Source organism: Belonocnema kinseyi, chromosome 6 (genome assembly GCF_010883055.1).
Source record: "Belonocnema kinseyi isolate 2016_QV_RU_SX_M_011 chromosome 6, B_treatae_v1, whole genome shotgun sequence".
Lineage (NCBI taxonomy): Eukaryota > Metazoa > Arthropoda > Insecta > Hymenoptera > Cynipidae > Belonocnema > Belonocnema kinseyi.
Genome location: NC_046662.1, coordinates 133,805,167 through 133,822,282, shown reverse-complemented (window position 1 = coordinate 133,822,282; position 17,116 = coordinate 133,805,167). Strand labels below are relative to the sequence as shown.

At 28.0% G+C, this 17,116-nt stretch overlaps 1 long non-coding RNA gene across 2 annotated transcripts; it reads left to right on the top strand.

Annotated features, from left to right (window-relative positions):
* The first annotated feature begins 10,396 nt into the window (after positions 1–10,396).
* Positions 10,397–17,001, top strand: LOC117175125. Of its 2 annotated transcripts, XR_004467441.1 has the most exons (6): positions 10,397–10,550; positions 10,717–10,856; positions 11,764–11,911; positions 11,992–13,892; positions 15,692–15,945; positions 16,117–17,001. It is a non-coding gene; the product is annotated as an uncharacterized LOC117175125 (long non-coding RNA). The 2 variants fall into 2 exon arrangements; XR_004467440.1 differs by having other exon boundaries at positions 11,764–13,892.
* Positions 17,002–17,116: the final 115 nt, after the last annotated feature.

The window sequence follows — 17,116 nt, the reverse complement described above, 5'->3', positions numbered from 1 at the left end:
TTTTTTTGACGAATTGAAAATCTTGAAAATCGAAATAACAAAACACTTTAATATTCAACTGAGAAAAAAAATAGCTTTGGTTTATATTTTTTCATCATAAGTCTTTGAACTATCCCATTTTAAAAAAACTTTACACTGTTTTGTAAAAAAAATCATCTTTTTGGCTTTCAAATTCAACAATTAAAAAAAAATCTTTATTGACTGAAAAGTCAACTCTCGTGTTAAATTGATATATTTTTGGTTGAGTTGAACAGTTTTTAATTAAAAATTTAATCTTTTTTTGTTGAAGATTCATCATTTTATTTGAAAATGTAACTATTTGTTTGAAAATGAAAGTTTTTTTTTTTTTCAATTAATTTTTTCGGGCTTAAAATTCAATTGTTTTGTAGCAAATTTTTCTTTCTGGTTTAAAAATTTATCTGCTTTGGCAGAAATTTCATCTTTTATGTATAAAAACTTAACTATCTGACTGAAAATAGGTTTGTTTTTATTGAGAATTTATTAATTTTTGTATAAAATTTGTCTTTTTTTGTTGAATTAATTTTTGTTTGTTTTAGAATACACCATTTTTCAGTAAAAATTTCAACTACTTGGCTAAAATTTAAACTTATTTGTAAAAGTCCAGTTTTTGGTTGAAGATTATTCATTTCAGTTAAAAAAATTCATCTTTCTAGTTGAAAATGTTACTATTTTGTTGCAAATTTGTTTTTCTCTTTTTTTTAGATGAAAATTTAATTATTTTGATAGCAAGTTAATTCCTAACATTTTCAATTGGTAAACTCAAATTTTTATCAATAAAAAACAATGCAAAAATATTAATCTGGAACAGCGTATATAAAAATAATTTAACTTTTATTTTAAAAAGATTTTAATTAAAAAATTTGTTTAATCGTTCATCTTTTATTGTTTAGAATTGAAATTTTCATGAAGTATTGTCATTTTGAACCTTAAAAATAATAGCGTAATTTATATTTTTTAACCAGAAATCTCTAAAATGTTAAAGCCATAAAAATTTTTAATTTGTAATTTCGTATTTTAACATAATTTGATGAAAACATTGTAAAATTAAAAGGTGTTAAAAGTTTGTATTTTACACGTATGCATTTTTGGGCGTTTAAATGAAATATTTCCGAATTAAAAATTTGTCAAGCTTCAGTTTTAAAAGTTTAAAATTCAAAAGATTTTCACCTCAAATAAATCATTTTCAGATTTAAAACTTTAAATTTTCTAATGTTACCCTAAATTTTGAATTGAAACAGGAAATTTTTTCAAAGAAATTGTATGTATTTCTGAATTGGATTAGAGATTTTTTGAAAAAATTATAATTCAGATCTGGGACAAGGAATTCTAAAAAAATAATTAAAATTTGGAGTTAGGACATGGAAATCTGAAAAAATAAGTATAATCAGGGTACATTATAATAGAATTATTATAATATGTAATTAACTATGTATGATATTATAATTATAATAATATTATCTCAACAGATATTGATATTAACATTAATATTAATTAGCTGTAAATGATTGTGCTAGAGTTTTAAGCGTTGGAAGTTGAATTTATCTATTAAACCAAAAAATTTAAATAGCCTTTCAAAATTAGAAAATTTATTTATGAGAATCATTTAAAATAAAACAATTACAAATTATAAGTACTAACAAGTACAAAATTTGGTATTAACACTTTTTAAAATTGCTAGCAATTTTAAATCTTAAAAATCAAAGTCCCAAGTAGTCATGAAAAAGGAAAATATAACCAAATTCTAGGAAGCTATAGTTTGTTATCGTTTAATTCCAAATGGTTCTCATAAACAAGTTTTATAATTTCGAAAGTCCGGAGGCTATTTAAACTTTTTCGGTTTAATAGGTAAATTCAACGCTTAAAAGCCCCAGCACAATGATTTACAGGTAATTAATATTAATATTAATATAATTATAATATCGAATAAAATTGTGACATAGAGGAGAAATCTAGCCCAAGGACAAGAGAACTGTAATATAGACACAGAAATATGTAATGATTTAATTATTATCTGTTCAGGTAAAAATTCTAAGATAGAAAATATGTAGCTTCGTTGTATTTAAAACTTTAAGAGAGTAAAAGAATATAGTAAAAACTTGTAAAAGTATACCATGAAGACAAGAAATTCTATTCTATTCTATATATAATTATAATATGACATACTTAATTATATAATTTATTTTCATCATGTACACTAATATACACAATATAAAGTATACAGTATAATGAACACAATATAATATACAACAAAATATTAATTACGGTATTAATATTCTGATAATGCATATATAATTTTAATAATAAATTGTGCGAAATATTCAAGTATCATTAAAATCGCCAATTCATTTAATTTCTTTCAAATGCGGATCAAGATATAAATAAGACTATTATAATATAACATAATTATAATATTATCATTAATAATATATGTATATATTTATATGTATAATAGTATTAATATTCATATCATTTATATTTTATGCTTGAAATAACGTAACTTCAAAATATGCGCATATAAAGAGGCGCGCGAAGTATTCAAATCACGAGAATCGCCAGCATCGAAATCTGGAAATATTAAAATGACAATCTCTTAATTTTGTTTCAAAGCAGATAGAAATATAAATAGAACCGCCGAAGTGTTCCGACCGGCAATCGTGCACCTTCGAGTTTTCAAATTCAGAAGAGGAGAAATGGGTTGCGCACGCAACCCAGTCATTTATATAGTCTACTACTATATTCACACGGACATAACCCTGTCATAGCATTGGACCACATCTCGTTTCAGATCTGGGATCACTGGTTGGTTCCTGATTTTTAATTTCTGCTTGGGGAAGCGACTCGTGCCCATTTGAGAATCCTGATTTTTTACATCTGTTGCGATTCCAAAAATATTTATTTTAAATTATACATCTAAGAATATTTATACATAAAATATAATTGGTAAAAATGTATTTCTTAAACGATAAGATTACTTGGGACTGATTTTCGAAGTGGCAGGTGACAGACAGTAATTAGACGACCTTTCTTTCGCCTAATTCCTTAAAGTCAAGGTGGCACCTAGCCGCCTGCATGCACTCACGGCTTTATAAAAACAAAAAAATTGTGGAAAATTGAGAAATATTTTTAAAATTCAGGAAATTACTTGATCTGAAGTTGGATACAACCGCTACAAACCATAGAAATCTACAATTAACCGAAGACCGATAATTTTTATCGGTAGTGTAGTAGTCAAAATCATTAACTTTCGAAAATAAGATACAAAAATTAAAAAAATTTTAATGGTAAGACGAAAATGATGAATTAAAAAAAATTGAATAGGTAAATTTGCCGTTAGAACTATTGACTTGGAAACAAAAAGAAAGAATTTTTAATAAAATATTTCTATTAAATAAAAATATTAACTTTCAACTAACATGATGAATCTTTAACGAAATAAATTAAAATTTTAACATACCAGTTCGACTTTTCGCCATGTAGTTGAATTTTTAACAACAACAAAAAATGAATTTTCGATGAAAAATGAATAGTTAATATTTCAACCAAAATATGCATATTTAAAGAATAGCTGAATCTTCGAGGAAAACATATTGTCATTTTCAATCAAATAGTTGTACTTTTAACCAAAAATTATAAAATTTCAATAAGAGATGAATTTTTAATAAAATAGACGAATTTTTAACCAGAAACATCAATTGTTATTCAAGAGGATAAATTTCTGTCAAAGAAGACGAATTTTCTGCAAAATACAAAAGATTTTAACCAGTTGCTTGAATGTTACCAAGTCGAAATGCCGTTAGTGTGCCGGAGTTCACCACCGGCACAGTACTGGCCCAGTACTGCCCACCAGTAGAGACAGGCGGTAGTTTGCCCAGTACTGACTAACGGTTGGCTGCACGACCGGGGCAGTACTATACCAGTAGTGCAAAATCGAAATTAAAAAAAAAGGTTTATAAATGTTGTTGAGGTGTTTTAAAATGATGAAAAATGGTATATTCAATTCACGTGAAAACATTTTTTTATCAAAAATATTTTTAAGTTCAATCCTGATGTATGACTAATCTTAAAACTTGCATTTTATGTTTTATTAAAAAGTTGCTGGAATAGTATAAAATCTCGAATGAATTAAACTAGTGAACCAAAATTTTCTGAAAAAAATTTTAAAAATGATAAACTCTTGTTATTTTCATAAACAATTATCATGGATTCAAAAAAATTACATCTAATGTTATTGTGCAAAGTTTTTAAAATAGTATAAAATGATGAAAACAACAAAAAAGGACACTTGAGTAAAAAAAAAGTTATTATTGATAAACTTAAAAAATTGGTAAGTTTTACGTTATAAACAATTATCCGATTCAAATAAACGCGCCTGAATAGTAACCAATAAGTGCAAAGACTTGACAACCATCATCGCTGTTTCTCCTGACCATGGACATAGGAAACACGGGACTAGGCATGCCATCTTAACTTGGGCGAGCGGAGTTGAATCCACGGGAGGGGGAGAATTCCATGAGTGGGGAGAGCCGCCATCTTACGATGTGCCATTTGATTATGCGCACGAGAATTTTTGTCGACAAACAGTGCATGAAAATATAAACATGTGGGCGCTGCCATGTTTGTTGCGGGACATCAAATGGTGGCGGACCTCCCCCCTCTTTACATTACCCCCGCAATGGCATGCCTAGTCCCATGATCTAATAAATACATGGTCTAGCCACGCGCAAGTAAAAAAAACGCACCAATAAGGACCCACTGCTAAATTTCTCCATGTTGGATAAGTAAGGCGGCAAACATAAGGGATTTGAAAATGTAAAATGTAAGAATAAAAATTTCTTGTACTTTTTAGGTGTAGAAATATTTGAATCGCAATCTAATTTATTATAATAATGTTGAATATCGCTAAAGGAAAATATGGATTGACTATTATTTTAGGTTATGTGTTACATAACCTCTTTCTGCGGACAAAAAGTGACATATTTGTGTCAAATAAAATGAAATTGAATTCAAGCAGGAAACATGGAAAACGATCGGGAATTTTATAGGACTGAGGAAAACCGGGAAATGACAGTGAATTTATTTTTTGACCGGGAATTTTACAAAATTCTTAGAATAAAAATTTTGTCCAACTTTGATTTCAACGGTTTCTTAATAATCTCCTAAATTGAGATATTTATAAATTCTTAAATCATTTAGTTTAGAATGGTTCATTCGAAAATCGTTCACTTGAAAAATTTTCCATTTTAGACTTTTAATTTTTCAGCATATATTTTTATTTAAATAATTTTTAAATGCTGTTTTAAAGGTTAAAAAATTAAAAATTAGAAGTTTTTTAAATCAAACATATTTTTATAAACAGCAGGGTGGCCGCCGGACCTGGAAACCGAGAATTTTACGAATTTTCAGAAGAAAAATCTGTCCACGCTCGATTTTAACAGTTTTTAAAATAATTAAAGTGCAGTTTTGAGGATCTAAATAATTAAAAATTAAAAGCATTTGATGTTGAAAATTTTTGATAAAAAACAGTTTTATTTTATCAACTGTAAATATAAATAAATAAATTATTTTGAAAATTGATCTGTACTCTAAGTGTAGAAATCTGAACAATAATTGATTTGACCAAACAGTTCTAGATCCGTTCAAAATTTAAGAATTCCCAGATTGTAACTGTTTCAATCCGAAAGTCTTGATAAAAAATGAAATCCATATATCATTTATTCCGATAATTTTATTTTTAAATAAAATTTTTCATGATTTATCAATGATATATTTGTCATTCAGAATTTCAGGTATGCCTTTATAAAATTTTTTTATATTAAAATAATAAATAAATACATTTATTAATTTGTTCAGCTACTAAAAAATGTAAACGTGCGTTTTACTATTTTCAATTTAAAAGTAAATCCATAATAATACAGTGATAATTAAAGGTTTTTATTGAATTTAAAATGTTGTGAGTCTAAATTATTTCATTTTTATCCCATTTAATTTGAAATTTCTTAATGTAGAAAAAGAATAAGTATTTAATATTTAGCAATATTTCACTGTTGATTTCAGACGAGTAAATTGAAACCTAATACTTAAAAGTAAACAATTTGAAACTGAATTTTTTACGTAGAAAGCTTTGAATCTTTAGATTTTCGAAGAACTTTTAATCTTTTAGCGTAACAATTTTAATTGTTCTATTTAAAAAATGTTTAATTTATAAGTGAAATTTTTAAATTTTGACGCATAAATAAGAATTGAACACTTATTTCTTGCAAAAATTAGTTGAGTAATTTTAAGACATATGAAGAAGTTGTAAAAAGATTTAAAATTAATTAAAAACTTGAAATTATTTCAAGTAATTTAAACGAAGTGTGTTAACATTTTTTTCAAAACTTTGCATGATTTTCTGAAAGTTAAAAAAATGCAATAATTCATTTTAAAATATATTTAAAAGTTCTAACAAGAAATTCAAAAATTATTTTGAATTTGGAAAAATTTAAACCCACTTCTAGATTTATCAAGATTTTGGAATAAAATTTTAAAGCATATGAAGGATGCCTAGACTATTTAAAATAAAAATAATTGAACTTCTTATTTAAAAAACGTTAAGTTAAAAAAATTATTTTTCAACTTTATTGTGTCTAGCTTAAAATTACTTAAAATAACATAATTTTCTAAATTTTTAAAGTTCATTGCTTGATTCTTTAATTTATACTATTAAAAATGTTAACGTGGTTTTATCTTTTTGAAACTAATCTCAATCTTTGAACTCTATAATTGATTAAAGTTCTACGTTTTGCAATTTATTTGCATTTCACTTAAAACTGTTCAATTTAAAAGTGTTAGTACCTTGCAGTTTATACGTGTAAGTTATTTAGCATTTGAATACACAATTTTTGAATTGAAAATTTTTAAACTTCAATTTTAAAAGCTTGGAATTCAAGGGTTCCATTTTGAATGCTTTAAAGTGTTGTTTATTTTTTATCACTTTATATGGAAAAATGTTTAGAACATAGTTTGATTTTTTAAATTTCATTGTCCGTGAAAAATGTTAGCGAGTCGAGAAAAAACCGGGCATTTTTTTCTTTAATTAAAACGGCCAACCTGCAGTGCCCATGACATAAAAAAATTATAATTATTATGTTTTATTTATTTTACTGTCAGGCACAATTTTCATTTTGTCAGTTACTCCCTCTTGCATTTCCACTTTTTAGATATAATATGAAATCACATTGTATCAGATTAAAAATCTCTGTTGTTCTTAGCAGACTGTTCAAAATTATAATAAATGTTGGCAAACCCCTATAATATTGCATACATTTACACATACGTTTTATATGTAAATTCAGAAGGATGTCCAAATTGTACCATATGATAAATTATTGTCTAATGTAAAAATAATAGGTCTTACTTTCAATCCAGATCAAATAGAGATCTAACAAACTTTTCTGTAAAATTTACGAACCCGCGTAATTCTATTACAAACCTCTGTCACTTTTACATATATATTTCTGAAAGAATTGTCTACCTGAGCATTTTTCATTCACTAGTAAACGGAGATATTTGAAATGAAATTCCTTATCACAAATATCAAAAATTGTATATACTTTTAATCCTTCTCATTCAGTTATATTTACAAACTTACACTCTAGTCTGAATATAATTTATTTACTTACCAATGTTCTAATATATCCATTGAAAGTTCTTTTTGAATTCAAAATTCAATCTTTTAATATTCTCATAATATTTCTTCCTACATACTGATTTTCCTGTAACAGTTAGCCGCAGTCTTACGCGTAAAACTTAAACTGCGCGGTCAAAGTAATAAAATGGAGGAATTAAGCGGTTGCGTGACTGGAACGAAACAGGGTCCTCAAGTGGCTAGACCATGCATGATCTAACAAATACATGGTCTAGCCACTTAAGGGCCCTGTTTCGTTCAAGTAACGCAACCGCTTAATTTCACCATTTTGTTAGTTTGACCGCGCAGTTTGAGTTTGACGCGTAAGACTGTACGGCGAACTGTTATAGGAAAATCAATATGCAAGAAGAAATATTATAAGAATATTAAAAGAATGAATTCAAAAGGAACTTGCAATGGATATATCAGAACATTTGTAAGGAAATAAATTATATTCAGACCCGAATGTAAGTTTGTAAATATTACTGAATAGGAAGGATTAAAAGTATATACAATTTTTGAAATTAATGATATGATTAATGATAATGATTCAAATGCTCAATAACTTACACGTTTAAACTGGAAGGTACTAACACTTTTAAATTGAACAGTTTTAAGTGAAATGAAAATTAACTACAAAATGTAGAACTTTTATAAATTATAGAGTTTAAAGATTGAGATTAGTTCCAAAAATATAAATCGACGTTAACATTTTCAACAATATAAATTAAAGAATCAAGTAATGAACTTCAAAAATTTACAAAATTATATATTACTTCAAGTAATTTTAAGCTAGACACATTAGAAATTGAAAAATAATGTTTTACCTTCACATTTCTTAATTTAGAAGTTTAATTATTTTTATTTTAAATAGTCTAGGCATCCGTCAAAAGATTTAAATTTTTATTTCAAAATATTGAAAAATCGAGAAGTGGTTTTAAATTTTTCCTAATTCAAAATCATTTGTGAATTTTTTGTCAGAACTTTTATTTTTTTGCAGATTTCAAACAAAAATTTAGATTTTTTAAATTGTGAAAGACTACAGAAGAATAAAAATTTTCTTAAGATTCTTAGAAAAATTGAAAATTATTTTCCATTTTGAAAAATTATTGTAACAGAAAGTTTAAGAAGATTTTTAAGAGATTTAAAAAATGATCAGAGAAGAACATGGAAGATTTTAAGGATTTTATTTAATTTGCTGGATTTTCAAGAACTGTAGGAAAATTTCGATTAAATTAAAAATTAATTTTTAAGATCTGAAAAAATTGTTAAGACACTTCGTTTAAATTACTTGAAATAATTTCAAGCTTGTCATTAATTTTGGATCTTTTCAAAACTTCAAAATATCTCTTAAAATTGCTAAAATTTTGTGTACAAATAATAAGTGTTCAATTGTTATTTATGCGTCAAAATTTAACAATTTCACTTATAAATTGAACACTTTTTAAATAGAACAATTAAAATTGTAACGCTAAAAAATCAAAAGTTCTTTGAAAATCTAAAGATTCAAAGCTTTCTATGTAAAACAATTAAGTTTCAAATTGTTTTCTTTTAAATATTTGGTTTAAATTTACTTGTCTTAAATGAACAGTGAAATATTGCTAAATATTAAATACTTATTCTTTTTCTACATTAAGAAATTTCAAATTAAATGGGTTAAAAATTATATAATTTAGACTCACAATATTTTTAATTTAATAAAAACATTTAATTATGACTATATTATCATGGATTTATTTTTAAGTGGAAAATAGTCAAACGCACGTTTACATTTTTTAATGACCGAAAACATTAATAGAAGCAATATATTAATAAATTTATTAAATTTAATATAAAAAATATATAAAGGAATACCTGAAACTGTGAATGAAAAATAGATTATTGATAAATCATGAGTACAGATCCATTGTTAAAATAATTTATTTATTTAATATTTTCAGTTGATAAAATAAAACTGTTTTTTTATCAAAAAATCTCAGCTTCAAATACTTTTAATTTTTAATTGTTTATATCCTGAAATCTGCACTTTAATTATTTTTAAACCTGTTAAAATATAGCTTGGGCAGACTTTTCTTCTAAAAATTCGTAAAATTCTCGGTTTCCCAGTCCGACGGCCATCTAGTTCTTTATTAAAAAATCTTCGATTTTAAAAACTTCTAATTTTTAATTTTTTTAACCTCTAAAACTGCATTTTAAAATTGTTCAATTAAAATATATGCTGCAAAACAAAAAAATTTAACTGGAAAATTTTTGAAGTGACAGATTTTAGAATTTGAGCATTCTAAACTAAATGGTGTAATAATCTATAAAAATCACAATTTAGAAATTAAAAAAAAAACGGTTGAAATCAAAGTTGGACAACATTTTTATTATACAAATTTTGTAATATTCGCGGTCGAAAAATAAATTCACTGTAATTTCCCGGTTTTCCAGGTTTCCCGATCCAGCGGCCAACCTGCACTGCATTATATAATTTTCTTTAGTCAGTTAACTTTCCCACTTGCATTTTAAAATCCCTTACGTTTGCCGTCTTTCTTATCCAAGATGGAGAAATTAAGCAGTGGGTCTTTATTGGTTCGGTTTTTTTACTTGCGCGTGGCTAGACCATGTATTTGTTAGATCATGAGACCATGTATTCATTAGATCATGCCTAGTCCCTTGTTTCCTATGTCCATGCTCCTGACCGATACAAAATGGCATCGTGTTGTCAAAGAAGAAAACGTCTGTGATAATCTGTGCTGAATGTGAGATGTCCAGATGTGTAAAAAACAATTTGCATTAGTTTAAATGTAAAAGTTACTTAGTAGATCAAAAACCGAAACTTCACTTTACCACATCTTTAACAAAAGAGAAATAAATACAGGTAAGTATCCTTAAAGTAGGATATTTTTCCGGTTAAGTTACATTGCATACAATTTGTTAAGTAAATTGTTTGCTGTTGTGATTTTCCATTGTAGCTAAAAGATATACGGTGATCTGAAACAATGTTTATTATTTTGTAATGCGTAACTATTCCGAATTTTCTTTAGGAATGTTTTCCAAGGATAAAAAAAGATTTTTAAACAAAGATCGTGTTAAGAAACATGGGTCCTTAAGCGAATGAAATAGGACGATCCTTATAATACGGACACATTGGAAGACTCTTTGAAAGACCCCTTGGGATATGAAGGTAAATTGTTGCCAGTTTTTTATTTTTATTTTGAAATAATAAAAGCATTCGATTTTATTATTTACCATTTGTAATATCTATCCCGTTTGTACTGTGCGTTATTTTGTTTGAAATGAATGTAGCAAAATTGAATTATAATTTAAACTCAATATAAAGAATTATTGAAAGTTATTACTTCTTAAGGCTGTTTGACTTTAGAATTAACCTCGAAATTTCATCACTTTATGTTATTAAATAATTACTAGGATTAAATGTTTTTAAGCACGAAACAGTACTTTTTTAAATAGAAGTGTGTATGCAAAGGGAAGTACCGTTTAATTTAGCCATATTTGCGTAAAAATGAATTTTTCAATGGTAACCGCAACTATAACGTAACATTCAAAAATGTAATTTTATGCAAAGATTAATTCGGCAAACAGTTTTTTCCTTTTACGCGCTATTATATTTAAAAAGCAAGAACAACGTAGTATTTAATTCTTATATTTATTGAGAAGAATGAGGACATTGGATTTTGAGGTTAGAGCTTAAATAGATTAGATGGGTTTCAGATAATTTTAGGACAAAAAAAAACATTTAAAAAACTCATATATGGAAGGAACTGAAAGTGAAATTAAAATTCTTAATAATACTATATTTTAAAACGAAAATCAGCAAAACTTACAAACCTATACATGACAGAAAGCATTGCATGTAATTCGACGAAAAAATTAAAACTTAAATGAACATAAAAATTGGAAACGAATTTGAAATAAAAGCCCGAATTTTTAACTCCTAATACCCACGGATTCTGAAACCTACATAGAAATTATCCCGATTTCAGTCAATACTTGCAAAACAGTTGTTTAATTTGTATAGATCTTGTAACAAAAAATGAAATTAAATCTTGTGAAAATTTTAATTTGTCTAGAGGGACCTAGTATATTAGACGCCGGTCAAGAAAACTTCCCATATTCTCGAGATATATCGAGCGACGATGTTCCATATTTTCCAAACCCTTCATCAGACGTAGAAGCAGCGAATGAAAATTCGGCAGATTTTCGTGATTTCGAAGATGAGTATGTGTCTTGTAATGAGTATTCAGACATTGATGAAAGCATGTTTTAAGATGTTCTAGAGCATGAGATGTACTGTGCAGATGAGGAAGATATATGTGGAGATGAATCAAAAGATGAAGATAGTGAAAAAGATGGAGAGAGTGAAGAAGACACATCTACAGAAGACTTATCCGATGATGAGCAACTGGAAAATAAGAATGGTGATTTAATAGAAATAGAAGAAATTTCGAGAATTAGAAATTGGGCACAGAGAGGGGCAGTACCACTTACAAAAGTAAACGAAATGCTTCAGATTTTAAGAAAAGTCTACTACCTCAATTACCAGCTTCGTCCAAGACATTATTAGGAACCTCGTCTGCTGAATACACTATCACAAGAATGGAATACAAAGATGGAGAAGGAGAATTCGCATATCTTGACCTAGCCTCAGGAATTAAAAATTGCCTAAACGTGAAATAACATAAGAATAATAAAATCCCTTTAATAATTGCAGTTGATGGAATGCAACTTTTTGTTTCATCTAACGAAGATTTGTCGCCAATTTTGGGTAAAATTTACTCAATTCCAGATATTTATGAGCCTTTTTGTATTGCTTTGTATTTGGGGAAATACAAGCCAAGAAGTATACACGAATACCTAGACCAGTTTATCGAAGAAATGCATTTTTTATTGCAAGAGGGAATAACTATTGAAAATATACACTTTGAGGTACAAATAAAGTGTCTTGTGTGTGATACTCCCGCGCGTTCCTTTTTAAAGTGTACTAAGGGCCACGGAGGGTATTATGCTTGTGAAAAATGCACAGTGAAAGGAAAACGAGTGAAACCAAAAAATTTAGGAGAGGACAAGAAGGGTGGAAGAACGGTGTATCCTGCAACAGACGAACCTGAAAGAACTGATAGTTCGTTCAGAGAACAAAAGCAACCAGAGCATCATCACCAAAAGACGCCTCTGCTTAAACTGAAACAAATTTTAAATATGGTTACAATATTTATTCTGGATTTTATGCATTTAGGCTCAGGCGTTATGAAGTGATTATTAGAATACTGGACGAAAGGGTTGCTGAGAACGAAACTAATTGTCAGGGATAGACTAAGATTATCAGAAAGACTAAAAACTATGAAATATGAATCTCCAGTGGAGTTTCATAGAAAACCCCGATCATTAAAGTTTCTTGCCAAATTCAAAGCGATCGAGTTTCGCTTTATTTTGCTGTAAGGTGGCCCAATTTTGTTTTAAAACATCTTGAGTTCTCGCCTATATAAACACTTCCTTCTCCTACATGCTGCTTGTAGAATACTCTGCGATAAGGAATTTGCTGTTCCATGGAATCAAATCGCGAAGCAATATTTAGTCCTCTTTTTTAAGTTATTAAATTTCACGTATGGGACTGTATCCGAAATCATGAATATGCATAATCTCATTCATCTCGCAGATGATGTACTAAATATGAATTGCTGTCTACGTGAAATCACGGCGTTCCCATTTGAAAATTTTTTTGGAAAATTAAAAAGACTAGTTCGAAGTGGAAATAAAGCTTTGGCCCAACTATGTCGTCGATTGCATGAGAAAGTGTTTGTTCAGAAGAACAAAAAACCGAATTCTCCATCAATCGTACAATTAATTGCCTTTAATTCCAAAAGAGAGAAGGCACTGATATACAAAGTTTGAAATACAAAGACTTTATTATTTCCACATCGTCTCCAAACAACGCAGTTATGCTTCTAGAGAAAACTTATCAAGATCAATAACATTTTTAAGCCAAAGGAAACGATTTCCGACGAAGAAATTGAAATATGTGGATGCATTTGGCATAAGGAAGGGTCAATTTTTAATTATCTCTTAAGCTCCAATGATTTATACATGTGGGAGATGAAATCAGGATTAGCGAATAGAAAAAGAAATTATTACTTGAAAGATGTCATCTACGGAACGAATTAGGAAGAGAGAATTTGTAATTCCTATACTTCATCACTGAAATGTAAGTAAAAACTTTGTTATTAACATAAATTGGGTGCATTTTATTCTCTTTTTCGAAGAAATTACATTATTTCAGTTATTGGAATAGTTTAGTGAAATGCAATTAAGTCTTAATTATACGATTATGTAGAATTTATTACGTACTAATTCGAATTTTATAAGTTATTCAACGAAAACTTTGCAATAATAATATGTCTGTTAATCTCTAAAATATTATTTATAATTCGTTGAGACTAGCAGAAACAACGTTAATTCTAAAATCCTTTAGTTTTGCGGTATAACTTATATCACTGTTTCTAATATAATAAATCCAAAATCCGCTGAAAATAGAGTATCTGTTTTTAACTGATAGAAGAAATAAATAAAATTTGATCTTTTTTAAGCATCGTTTCTAATAATATAGAATCTCTTTATCTGGTTTCCATAAAAAAGTTGTAAATAGCGACTTGTTCACTTTTCTTCTGTATTTCAATTTTTCGTTCTGCTTGAGATTTATAAGACACATTTTTTATAGAATTTCTATATCGTATTTACAGTAAAATACTAATTTCATAAACAAAATATTGAAAATACAATTCTGCTAGAAATATTTATCGAAATTTAATACTTCATTGCATTTAGATATTTCTGAAAAGTTCCACCTAAGAATTTGCAGATTTCAAATTTTCGCGCTACCAGCAGCCATCTTATTTTAACTACCGATCGAAACATTATACATGATTGTGCATGGCTGCCATTTCGTGAATTTTTCTTACACGTTCCGCACATTCTAGATGATTAGTGCATGTTATGATAGTACAATTCTAACCCTAAATTATATTTTATTATTTATCACTTATAAAAGATTAGAGCCATTTCTTATCAATCAGTAATGCCCAATTTAGTATTCTACTCTTTTTAGTGTCTATCGTATTTATCCGACGAACGTGTCTTTCGTAAAGGTAATTCTTAGATTTTTGCAATTTATAAAATTATGTTACCTTTCAAGTTAAATACAAATAAGATATAATGTGGAAATTTTTAATTAATATCTATAATTAATAAATTTCACACGTTTTCTCTACTTTTTAATTTTCATACTTTCTAACCTTAAATGTGTGAGAGAAGATAAAAGTTTATTGCACAGTATACAATGTTTCTCTAATTCCAGCTGACCTGTAAAACAATAAATTATCGTTATAGGTGTATGTATTTAGAATTCTATTATTCAATGTGTAAGTTTTCAGAAAAGTCTGATACACAAGCAATGAAATTTTAAAGAAATTTCTGTTTGATTACAAATACAGCAAAACAATTTAGTTTCACTTTGATATTAATTTAGTATTTTTAGGAACATGTTTTATTAGAAAATCCTGAAACCTTTATAGAATTTCTTTTCCCCATTATATTTTATCGGCCATTTTCAGACATTAAACATTCTTTTACTTGTTCTAAATTTGATAAAATTTAATTTACAACAACATTTTCGTTATTTCTCGTTGCTTGCAAATATTATTTCAATCTTGGAAATATGAAATTATAAGTTATGTTTGTTTTTAAATTTAGCAATAATACGTATTGTGGTTTCTCAAAGACCAGTTTTCAACATTTCAAACGTAAAAAAAATTTTAGCTTAAAAAGTTCGGGTTTAAATTTCAGTGGCCGGACACAAATATGGTGAGCCGGGAAATGACCGGGGATTTTTTCCCTCGATTGAAACAGTTACTCTCAATCTGTGAAAGTCATATTTCGTGGGATTTTACTTTTTGTAAAGCATATAATAAATAATAATTTTATAACTAATTTTAATTTCCTTTTTAGTTTTTTATTTTCAGTCACAATTACAATGAGCGAGCTAACTTCATTATTCAAAAGTACTACTCACGTCGTAGTACAATTCCTGAAACTAAATAAGAAAGAGCAGAGGGTCGCTGATTTATAAAAAAAATCAAAGAAATGGTTTTTTAGATACCCGTCCACAAACGTGTATCAATTTATAGAAGAGTGGGTACAGTGTGGTAAATTGCCAAGCCCAAAGTGGAAAAAATGGGAGATTTTCATTTTAAAAGAAGCTGGTAAGAAAATATTCGCTCATAATGTTTAGGAATATCATTAGTGAAACATCGTCTCGAACGTTGTCGGATTTTTTACAATAAACCATCAGTACATTTTTAAAATTTCGTAGCTAAAACCTGTTGTTTTGTTGTTGTAATTTTTATCAGAATAACTATTATCATTTATTGCAGACAGTTTTGAGCAGGGCTTGCGACGGCTCGATAGGGCATTTTCATGTGCCCATATCGACACTAGTACTTTTGAGCGGAGTTGCTTGAGTGCCGAAGAAATCGAATCGAACGATAGTAGGACATCTGATTCCGAATAATAAGAGACGGCTGAAACACTTTTTAATTCAGCGAAAAAAAACTCATCTTTTAAAGAAAAAACATCAATTATTTCGAGAAGAATCGCGCGTGTCCGCAGGCTCACAAATTTTGTCTGCAGATGAAGAAACGCAGACTGACTTAGACACCAGTGGAGATAAAAACAGGAGAAATAAAAACAAATCCGAAAAGCGCTAACGAACAAATTCTTTATCGAATCTATGGTATAAAGAATCAGTGAATCATATTTCACTAGAAGATCACGATATTATGGAAAGTGCAGCCAAAAAACTTAAACCTAGGTTCTCTGAATCTCTAAAGGAGACTAACGAGAATACAGAGCAAAGTTCACTGGATGGATTAGATAAGTCTGGAAAATCAAAATCCGAAATTTCACAACAATCGCAACGCAAGCGCAGTTTAAAAAGTTCCCAAGATTGGGGACACTTTGACTCATGTTGATGGTCGATCCAATTTCTCAATTTCTAGATGGAAAGAAAACGGAATAAGTAGCTATTGCACAATGTTAAACAATAACGATCACAAATTGTGCAACCACTATTTATTTTAGTTTTAAACAATAGGTCAATTTATGACAAAGTATATAATAATTATAATTATCAAAAACTCTAAAAGAGACCGGTCATGTATCTCGAGTTTGTAGAAAAAGCAAAATAGAAAATTCTAAAGTTTGAATATTGTTCCTTTTTTAAAATTGTGTTTGGTTATGCAGTTACTAGGAAATCCGGGAACATACTTGAAGATAAGTAATTCATATCAATTTATTATAATTTTACGCTAAAAAAGAAATTTTGAACGTAAAAAATAAAAATAACGCTGTGATTTTGAACCGGGGGGGGGGGGG